Genomic DNA, 11,829 nt, shown 5'->3' with positions numbered 1-11,829 from the left:
GCTTTGTCTTCACAATTACAATCTTTAAAATGTGGTAGTCAACTGACATACTTTTCTGCAAATATGGGAAAATTTTGGGGGGAGTGAGCAGAAAAATTTGGAAAGAAATTGAAGTATCTGCAGTACTGTGCTAGTTTTGGCTGGGATAGAGTTAATTTTCTTCATAGTAGCTAGCATTCAGAACAAATATCAGTCTTTTTTCCCAAGTATAATCTCACAGCCAGCACAAGTGAAGATGAGATCCATTCACTTTAACTCTTCAGAGACATAAACCCCATTTTGCAAGAGAAATGTATTGACTAATGACTATAAACAAAGAGGATCTGAACTTACTCAAGGTAAACTGCTGTTTAGCAGCCACGCCTGAATCAAGACCTTCCTCTAAGAATCACTTGGCTGTTTTCCTTCTGATTTTTTATTTAGTTTTGGATTGTTTTGAGTAGTACATCTGGTCTTCTTTTATTTAAACAAGGCCAAGAACAAAGGCATAATGTAACCATCACAGATGTAGTTAGAAATGTTCAATTCACATATTAGGTTGAAAGCAGTTGTAGTTATACTTCTGGGATACAGGAACAGGCATACATAAATGTAAGGCACCAAAATAGAAGCACTATTACCTTTAAATCATGAGATTTACACCAGCTTACGTAGGAAGGTCAAGCTAGGGAAGACATTTCCCATAACAGAAAGAGCCACAAGGAGGCTTACGGTTAGGTCAAGAAATGGCACTTCTGTTGTTGGAGGGGTTTTTTTAACCGAAGAGAATTGACCCATTAAAGTGCCTTACCTGACAACATAGTAGATCCTTCATCTCCTGAAGCCCTTTATATCACTATCCACACATTTCAGAGATATGCTAAGAGCTCAGACAGAAATTATGAGATGGATGAGGGAATTACCAGATCAGTACTAAGGTGTTATGCAAGAGGCTAGAATTGCCCAACTTTCAAAAATGACTGAAAGTCATTTTATTGCTCTGACTGGATCCTTGATAGTATTTCTGTTAAGTTGGCACATTCAACAAACCAAATTGGAAAAATGGACTTTTTTCCATTTCTTTTTTCTTTACTTTTTGGCAAGCTCTCTGCTCTAATAAAAACCACACCTTTTTACAAACGTTTCTCTCAGAGGCTAATACAGATTACTCTGTATGGCAGTTGTTCAACTTATCCAGCCCTGTTATTAAATTTGTATGTGGTTCACTTTCACACATTTGGCAGATTGTCCTTTTTCCAGACCATATTTTTCTAATCGTCCTTTGTACTTTTGATGCTTCATATCTTTCTAATCTTTCTCCTATTTTCCTTTCCCTTTGTCAATGGTTTGGGTCCCAGCCTCTGGCTGCAGCATGTTCCCAAAGCTGTTTCTCGGAAGATATCCTGATATACTCCTGGGCTTTTGCCCATATGGTCTGGTCACATGGCTTTATAACAAGAGCTGGGTATGAAACTGTGTCCAAAAAAAGAGAAAGAAAATCAAAATTTTAATAGTATTTCTACTCTAAATTGAAACAACTCCAAGATCTTATAAGGGAGACAATCACATATTCTACCAACTTGCAGGGGGGTATTTGCCAGGGATATGGCCAACCTGCCTCCAGACCCTCTTTTCCACAATTATGATTAGGGAACCGAACCTCATTTTTCCACTTTGGTTAAGTGCACATCTTAAGTCATTAGGCCTTCTATGTAGATTGAGCTATTCTGCTTTTTGCAAGTAATAAAATATTTTGCAAAGAAGTGCAAAGGAGTGATTGGTTGCAAAGAAGTGCAAAGAATCTTGCAAAGAAGTGATTGGTTGTTCTCTGGCTGAAGGAGTGCATAACTCCCTGTATAAACATAATATCTTCATCTATCAAACTGAATCAAATGGTTCTAGAAAAAGTTTTGATTTTGACAAATCAGATTTTTCAGCTTTAAAAAAAAAGTCTATCAGACCAGAATTATCAAAAGAATAAATCTAGCTTACCTGTAACCATCTCAACCATTATCATTTCAGATAGCGTGTACTGCAGCACTTAAGCATGTTTCAGATGTCTTTCTAAATAGGCATTACCACTTAAGAATAGGGGAAATTTCACTTACAGTACACAATAGTTATCTGCATGCATTTTAAATATTCTGATGCTTTCATATTTATAATCCATTTATAACTCATTTTGTTTTCCAATTTCTAGCAATATATTAATAATTTGTCAGTAAAAAATCATGGTTTACCTGCATAGAGTAAAAGTGGCTTTGCCTCTGATTCACTCTGATTGCCTCTGTGGGATTGTTAGTAGGCCATTTACTCCATCGCTGCCTCAGCTGCATGATGTGTAGAATAATGATAGTGTATAGCAAGATTTACTATAGAAAAGGCCTTTAAGATTTAATAGAGAAAACCTTTTAGATGGCAAATTGTATGGGGTATGAATTTACATAATCCAGTGTTAAATGATGCATTTGTATACAGCATGTAAAATATTTGATAGATACTGCATTCATTCAGTGATAAGAGAGGTGGATGAGAAAGCATTCCCCACCACACCGAAAAATGCTTTTTTGAACTTGAGTTGAAAAATCCTGTTCCTCTACTGCCACGAGGCACTGCCAGAGAGCAGACTGCACCAGAAAAGACTGGCACGAAGAAGACAGGGAGTACCTCAGCCTTTCCCACGTCCTCCATCAGCAGGCACTCCCCGCAGCCCTGCCCTCCCTCGGGAGCAAGTGCAAGGTGTGCAAGCCGGTCACTCCAGTGGCGCAAGGTACTCCCTTCTGGAGCCCACCATCACCACCACCGCACTGAGGTGATCGGTCCCAAAGCGGTGCCTCCGGGCTCCCAGCATGCCTTTTCTGCTGCATCAGAACATACATCAACTGCTGCATTAGCTGCCTAGTCCCTGTTGGCACACCCCATGCACAGCTCTCTGGTGCTGGTGAATTGTAAGCAGGACACAAGCTCCTCTCTACCGGTCCCACACCTTGATTGCCTTCCCAGCTGGCTTCGGTTCCCAGATGCGATCGACTCACCGTACCAACGGTGATTTGGCTGCATGCTCCTTTTTGTCCAGCGCCATGCTCCAAGCAGGAAACATAGGCAGAAGCCCCACATGGATGCAGAAGCCAAACATTCTGGTTTGCCCTGGTTTTGCCACATTAACCTTTTCACTCAAAAACGTCAAGGAGAATCAAATACATCAAATGTTTTTATCAGAAGCTGGCCCTCCTTGCCACTCCTCTAAGGTCCTTGCAAGAGAGACTGCTTGAATTGACCAAAACACAGGAGTCGCTGAAAAACTTCAGAGTGCCGCCGTGCATGTACCCCACCTGCACAACAGCACCTTTCCTCAGGCGCTCTGGAAAGGCCTTATAATGCTACCTCATGCTTTTCAGGCCACGTGAGAGCTGAAACCACGTCGTTTGGGAGTTTCCTTGGGAAAAAAGAAAAAAGTACTCCAAAAGATCTCTATTGTGCAGATCAACCTAGTATAGAAGACTTAAGATATTTTTTTTCCTCCAGAAAAACAGATGTCATTGGCTTTTCAGTTTCATCAGCCATATTTAAAATAGATTCAGGCAAAGAGGTAAAAAAGTTTTACTCTTGTGAGCATGAACTCTTAAAGAAATAAGTAAATCCACAGAGAAACTAGAAGCAGGACTGATCTCTAGGATAGGCAAGTAAGTGCAAATCAGGACACTGTGGAAGACACTGATGCTTCTTGCACTGAGACTAAAGCTCAGAGGAAACATTCATACAGTGGCATACCTTATTTTAGCCATTTTTGTACTTTGTCGTACAGGCTTGTTGAAAAAAGAAAGGCCTATGTTTTTTATTTTTTTATTTGCTTTTAATAATGTTGGTTTACTCCTTTGCTCTGCCTGGAAGCAAGACAGATATTCCACTGTGAAAAAAAGGACATTAAAAAAAAGAAAAAAAGGTGAGATACCAGATCGAGGTTAAAATAAATGAGGCCCAGTGGAGATATTAGCCAAGTGATAACTGCAGATCAGCTCTAATGAGCTGAGATTTTTTCCTGCAGGGTATGAGTTACTCTGTGAGTCAAAGGAATATTTTTAAGTGACAAACAAAATGCCACAGAGGAATTAATTGTTGCATAGTTAACTACTGATTACTCATACATATCACAATATGTGGCTGAGTGATGTCATCTTTTAAACTCCCATCCCACTTGAACATAACGAACATAATTACAAGAAGCTGGCTGGAAGTAATCTGAGGGAAGAGGCACGAAGCAGAAACTGCTGAAAAAGTTGTTTTAATCTTGACAGAGAAGGAAGTGTCATTCCACATTTTCCAGGAGAAATTATCTTACCTGGATCTCCACAAACTCTGACAAAGCAGAGCTCATTTCTTTCTTCCCATATGTTTGTAAGCAAACATAACGCTTTTTTTCTTGTAAATCATACTGACTAAGAGTTGATCATACAGAACAGAGGGAAAACAGAGTCTAGGGGAAAAATCACTCAGGGTGAAGGCAGTTCTGAGTCGTGCAGCTCACTCTGTCCAACATGTTCTGTGAGACATGGGCAAAATGTTGAAAATCCTCATTCCCTGAGGCATTTGGAAAAAATCTGCCGTTAATCTCTAGTTTTCAGTTCCCTAGTTATTTTGCATTATGCTTTTGTCTGTACATAGCTAGTCTTGGCTTAGGGTTAGGGTTAGGGCATAGGATTATATGCTTTTCAGGACAGATGCTTGAGGGCAGATTTATGTACTTCCTCAGACAGTGGAAACCTGATATGAAAATCGAAGTTTACTACACTACAAACAATAAAGAAGAATTCTTTTGCCAGATAAAGGAAATACATTCCTGTTCCATAAATCAAAGTTTTTAAATAGAAATATTTTTTTCTGCTTACTTTACCCTGTAATCAATCATCACCCTCTTATAAATAATTCATGGTGATGGGCTGTAGAAAATAAACTCAAATTCATAAAATCTGCATTGTCTGTCCACTTAAATGTATCACAGGACCTGTTTTCTATCTGCACAGTGACAGTATCAGGTATAAATAATTTCAGTTTGTTTTTTAATGCTTTTGAGCCAGTTGCCATGGATTCTAAAGTACTTTCTGTGATGATTTTTGAGGGTCATGTTTTGAGAACAATATTTGACAGATGAGGATCTCTTGCAACAATTCAATACTCCAGTCTAGCTTAATTTTTTGGCAATTTTTTCTACATGATGAGATTTAAGAAGATAACAATTTCAGAAGATGCATAAAGAAACAGTATGAAATCCTAATCCTAATTAATTATAATAAGCAAGTTTCTGTTACCCACCTCTGTTTCTATGTAAGCTAGCAAACACCAATTCGGTAAAGAGGAAAGCCAGGGGATCTTGGGTGTGAGATCATGGGAGATGGAGCAGCACTGGGAAGAAAGAAGACTGCAATCCTGCTATCAAAGTTCACAGTCCAAATGGTTCAAGGTTATTCATTATTTTATTCATTCATTTATTCAAGTGCTCTCCGTAATAGAAGATTCAATTCTTTCTGCAGTAAAACAATTCAATATAAGTTTAGTGCTAAGGGTAACATGGCTGAATTACATACATAACACTAGCTGTCTCATACCAATCCTAGCTGGCATTTTTGCTAACTGTTAGGCCCTATTACTTACTCTGGATATGGGAGTGAAGATTTAATAAAACACTTCCCAAATGCTACTTGCCTTAGAGCTGAAGCAGATAATGTGGCAGGATGATAATTATTATTTTTTTAATCAGCCAACTTTCATGGTCCAATATCGAGATGACTTTTGCAGTTGCGTTTGTTATGGTGGAAACATAATAGATACTAGGCAGTCTATCATTCACATACAAGGAATAACAGACCTGTAAAAATAGTGTGATAAGACCGTTCTGTCAGGCTCATTGGCAGGAACAGCGAGGCCTCAAATACAAGATGCGGCTGGAAAGAATAGAAAAATGGGCTGCAGTGCAAAGCCTGACAAAAGCTAAGCTGGGTGGACAGAGCGACTCCCTTATTGTTCAGTGTTGTTTGGCAAGCTGAGAGGCACAAAGGAGAAGAATGAAAGCTCTAAGCAAATGAAACTGTCAAAGACATGATTCTGACATGGAGCAAAGATGAAGAAAATAAAGCATGTTGGAGAAAGCAGTTTGGAAACAATGAGCAAGGCAACTACCCCATGCCCTCAAACCATCGAAATAAACCAGGAATTTACACACTTCACTCATGCCATCAACATTTCTCTTAAAAATAATGCAGCGAAGCTGTAAATATGCATTCAGGCCCTTCTGTGAACATTAAGCACCTTCTTACTGGTTCATCCAGCTTATAAAGCCATATGTTTATGCAATGAAAATTGTCGTCATTAAGAAATATTGCAAAGTGGCCAGGCTGATTATAACACATTCCACCTGCAAGTAACAAGGCAGCATGCCTGCAACTCCACTCTCACATTTCCAAATGCCAGCTAAATAAGACATAATAATGATATGCAACAAATCTTGAAAAATATTCTCTTCCCTATAAATACTATTGAGACAGGCTATTTTCTTGCATATGTATTAATGCATTTAATTGAAAACCCAAGGCAGCTGTTACCCTGCTATTCATTTTATTATAGCCATAAAAATAATGGATGTTCAACACAGAGCTGAATACAGATTACAGTCGAAGTTATTTACTAATTCCTTTTCCCCTGATCATTCAGGAGACTAACCACAAATTTGAAAGTCCAGAAATACAGGGGAAGAGCATATTGTAGTGAGTTTAGCAGGGTACAAATCTCAGACCTTTTTTTATTTACTAGGGACTAGAAATCTAGAGAACAGAGAAAATAGTGTCCCAAGTAACACTCTGCAGTATGACCAATGGACACTATGTTGTCTGCACCCTTTCTTCATTCAACCATAGCTAGAAGCTAAGCAGAACTTAATTCTTCCCCCTCATACATCCTGGGCAATTCAGTGCCTACACCTGAATATTGCTGAAGACCAGAACTTCTCTCAGCTGTTCCCGAGGGTAGGATGAAACCTTGGCAGACTCCTTCTCCGCATTCAAAAGTTGTCGTGCTGGCTTTAAGCATAGGCCTAGGGGCAGGAAAATTACTGTGGTGCACCAAATCCGTATAAAAATCAGGATCCAGCTGCTACCACCAAAGGAAAAGTCAATAGGACCAGTAGCTATTGGTGGAAGTGATCATCCCAAGCCCCAGCAGTAGTAGCAAGCTTAACTCTCCAGAGGCACCTCCTTCCCTTCCCTTCCCTGACACTGCTCTCCTTCTTTTGGCACACAGTAGGAAAGCCTTGGCTTAGCCATCTCCCTTCACATCTTTGGAGCAGCAAAATCCAAAATCGCCTACGCTGCTCAGAGACCTCAAGTGGACTTTGGCATTGTACTTCAGCCAAAAAGGCAAGTTCCTTCATTCTTTATAATCCTATAAGCATTTTCCAAATCTGTCCACGTTTAAATGAGCCTGGGAAATTTTGAAACACCTGGTAATTCAACACAGCCAAAGCAATTCTTGGGACTGGAAGGAACCTACTGGGGGATCACATCTTGTTTGCTGGTACTCCAGCAACTATATCATATAACCTCTCCCCGTAAAGGTTGAGGTTCTGCCCTAAAACCAGCCTGGATTTTGTCCCCATACTCTTCCATTGCACTGTTCCGTTTGTGGTTAGAAATCCTCCTTAGTGTTTCCAGATTGAAGGCCACATAATGACCATGTAATACACATATGTATTTTCGGCAATGCAGTTGGTTAGCTTGAAGAACTCTTCCCTCTTCAAGATTTTTGCCATCCTAACACACTTTTTGTTGTTTTTACTGTGCCAAAGAACGCAGCTTCTTCAGTTTGATCTTTAAAGATACTCATGATCATCTTACTAGCCCTTTTTTCTAAATCTGTCCAATGTTTAAACAAACAGGGGAAGCCTGCACTAGGCACATTGTTGCGGATAAAAATCTCACCATTGCCCTGGATAATAACATTACCTCCCAGGCTCTCCTGGATTTCCTCCCTGTGACACACACCACAGTCATTTTTTCCCCAGATGCAGCCCTCTAGTGGCTTGCAGTCATTCTATGAATGACTAGTGCATCAAGGTATTTTTCATCTATCATCTCAAATGAAGAACTTCACTCAGTTATTAGTCCCTGAAGTTATGACCTTTCATTTTAAACTATTAAAATTCTATTAGTCAAGTTTTAAAGGCCATCTTCTTGGATAATATTCCACTATTCTTTTTAGTCATGTCGTCTTTCCCAGTTTGTGTCATCAGCTATCTCATTAACCTAAGCCTATTCTTTGTGCCAAGGTCTTTTTTTTTTTTCTTTTAAAAAAAGAGATCAGTCCCAAGATCAATTCTTGAGAAAGTTTCCTGGTAAACTCTCTAGCTCAATAGTCTGAGCATTAGCACAACTCAAGAGAAGAGTTGTTTCCCTCTCAGGCAATGCTTTAGGTGCCTGGGACCTTATGGACCAAACCATCAATCTGAGCTGAGTTTCATTAATCTTTCCTTAGTGACAATTCACTCCAGCCAAGAACCTTGCCAAGAAAGTTGCACATTCAATAGATAGTACACAGTTCATTATATTTGAACAGGTAAGTAGCATTAAAGTTATATTCACTTACCTGTGATATTGAAAGGTATTACCTTATTCTTTACCAAATTAGAAAGTATTTGTACTGGTATCATGTTTATCTAGAGCTTCACCTCGATTCACAATGCTTCTGGTCCTGGAAAGAGGTCAAACTTTGTAACATTTGTTTTGATCATAGTTGGTCCCTTTCTTTCCTGGTTCACTTTATAGATAATGAAAACATACCAACCATGAAACAACATGCTATTTTTTTTTGTTAACATAGAAAGGACAAGGTCAACCTCTACTTTTGTAGTCTTACAAGTAGAATTTGTTCACTGCCAAGTTTGTTCATGTTAATGACAAACATCCATTGGGCATTTCAGGTATTCTTACCAAGAGAGCTGAAATATATGTCATTCTGTTGATCAGTTTCTGTATCTGATAATTAAAAACCTAGCTTACCTAGAGATACTTCAAAAAGTCTTACTGATTTCAAAACTTAAGCTCAGCAATTAAAATTATCTGTAAAAATATTCATTGGAAACAAAATGCACATTGTGAAAATAAGGATGTTTGGAAAGGATGTGTGAAGGGTTTTGATAGAGATTTCAATATTATGAATGCCTGGAGAATATGACTTGCAATGGATTTACCATGCTTTCTTTCCCGTTTCAAGCCAGAGAGAGTTCATATGTATGAAGTGCAAATTGGTGCCTTTACTGGAAGAGTGGTAAAGTGAAAGGGTTGGACAAATCGTTGTTAGATCATCTGTGTTACAAGCACAACTTGTAACTGTAAGTCTGTCATTAAAAGCTTTTTCCACTAAACTAAAAGTTTTCCTCCCTGGCTGTTCACCATTCTGTAAACTTATTTCCTTATTAAAAGGACAAAGAAAAAGATTTGGGAATATTTAATAAAACAATCTTTTCAGTAAGCAGAAACTTGTATTCTTAGATATTGCCAAGTGTTGTGGTGCAATATGTTTCTCCAATTAGAGCTCATCTGAAATTCAAATACCTTATTTCTTTTAAGTAGTTAATTAATGCAGTTCATGCTCTAAAAAGAAACATTAATAATAAAATATTTAACTATTCATCCCAAAAGAAGACAGGAAAAAACAAGTCAATATAAAGCATATTTAGTAATCAAAAATTTGAATATTATAGTGAATCTTGTTTTCATTCTCTCTGCCTTCATGAAAAGATCAGACATGCAGTGGCCAGAGAAACACAACAGAAAAGCTTTGGGGACTGTTGTTTGTAACCTTTAGGTTCAGAAAAACTCATTTCCCTCCAAAGAGAAAAAAAATACAGTTAATTTCCAAGATAAAACACCCAGGCTTACAAAACTCTTTAGGCATTAATTTATACGCTACATTCATAAGCCCACATTCCTAGTAAACATTAACAGGGCACGATAGTGGGTGCACCTTGGCAAGCAGTCAAGGAACCATAGAAGCAGGTCTGCTGACCAAAACCATTGGGGCCGAGTACCCAACATCCACACTAATCCTGTGTCAGGGATTTACTTTGAACTAACTCTAGCGTGACCCCCTTAGTGAGTGAGGGAAAGGCTGTGGATGTTGTCTACCTAGACTTTAGTAAAGCCTTTGACACCATTTTCCCACAGCATTCTCCTAGAGAAACTGGCTGCTCATGGCTTGGATGGGCGTACTCTTTACTGGGTAAGAAACTGACTGGATGGCCGGGCCCTAAGACTTGTGGTGAATGGAGTTTTCTCCAGTTGGTGGCCGGTCACAAGCGGTGTCCCCCAGGGCTCTGTGTTGGGGCCAGTTCCGTTTAATATCTTTATCAATGATCTGGACAAGGGGATTGAGTGCACCCTCAGTAAGTTTGCAGACAACACCAAGTTGGGTGGGAGCGTTGATCTGCTTGAGGGTAGGAAGGCTCTACAGAGGGACCTGGACAGGCTGGATCGATGGGCCAAGGTCAATTGTATGAGGTTCAACAAGGCTCAGTGCAAGGTCCTGCACTTGGGTCACAGCAACCCCATGCAACGCTACAGGCTTGGGGAAGAGTGGCTGGAAAGCTGCTCGGCAGCAAGGACCTGGGGGTGTTGGTCGACAGCCGCCTGAATATGAGCCAGCAGTGTGCCCAGGTGGCCTAAAAGGCCAGTAGCAGAAGGCTTCTATCAGAAATAGTGTGGCCAGCAGGACTAGGGCAGTGATCGTCCCCCTGTACTCAGCACTGGTGAGGCCACACCTCGAATACTGTGTTCAGTTTTGGGCCCCTCACTACCAGAAAGACGTTGAGGTGCTGGAGTGTGTCCAGAGAAGGGCAATGAAGCTGGTGAAGGATCTAGAGCAGAAGTCTGATGAGGAGCGGCTGAGGGAACTGGGGTTGTTTAGCCTGGAGAAAAGGAGGCTCGGGGGAGACCTTCTTGCTCTCTACAACTGCCTGAAAGGAGGTTGTAGAGAGGTGGGGGTCGGTCTCTTCTCCCAGGTAACAAGTGATAGGACAAGAGGAAATGGTCTCAAGTTGTGCCAGGGGAGGTTTAGATTGGATATTAGGAAAAATTTCTTCACCTAAAGGGTTGTCAAGCATTGGAAGCGGCTGCCCAGGGAAGGGGTTGAGTCACCATCCCTGGAGGTATTTAAAAGATGTGTAGATGTGGCGCTTGGGGACATGGTTTAGTGGTGGACTTGGTGGTGCTAGGTTAACGGTTGGACTTGATCTTAAAGGCCTTTTCCAACCTAAATGAAACAATTCTAGTCTGACCCATAGACTCAACCCCCCGTAGCAGTTGGAAAGGTTAGAAACTAAAGTATCCAGCCTCTGCTCTCCCATCTTTAATCATTGATTTATACCCCAACCAGTCTGGTGGGTATGTTAGAAACTGGGGAGAAGGAAGATAGGACCAGTTCCTCACATGTACCAACAAGTGATTATCCTCATAACTGCAATGGCATAGCACTTCGTCCTATGTGGAGAAACTCACTTTCCTTTTCTGATCCACTACCCTGTCTGCCCTTCTGTGAGCTCCTGTGCTTTGCACACACTTTTATGTATCAGTTTCCAGAGACCACATTCAGCAAACACAACTGGGACAGCAAGATTAAAGGAAGTGAGACAAGAATTTGGGAAGAAAGGTTTAGATTTGTTCCTGTGGTCAGTCATGTTCTTCATCTGAGCTCTTGCAAAAATTCTACCTTATGCCACAAGCTGAGGTTACCTGTTGAGCTTTTGAATAGCAGTTACTCTTCTTTCTACAGTGATGATTTCCTAATAATTTACAAAGCATTCATACT

Source organism: Ciconia boyciana, chromosome 7 (assembly GCF_034638445.1).
Source record: "Ciconia boyciana chromosome 7, ASM3463844v1, whole genome shotgun sequence".
Classification (NCBI taxonomy): Eukaryota; Metazoa; Chordata; class Aves; order Ciconiiformes; family Ciconiidae; genus Ciconia; species Ciconia boyciana.
The sequence above is the reverse complement of the archived record's forward strand: the minus strand, read 5'-3'. Positions refer to the sequence as shown.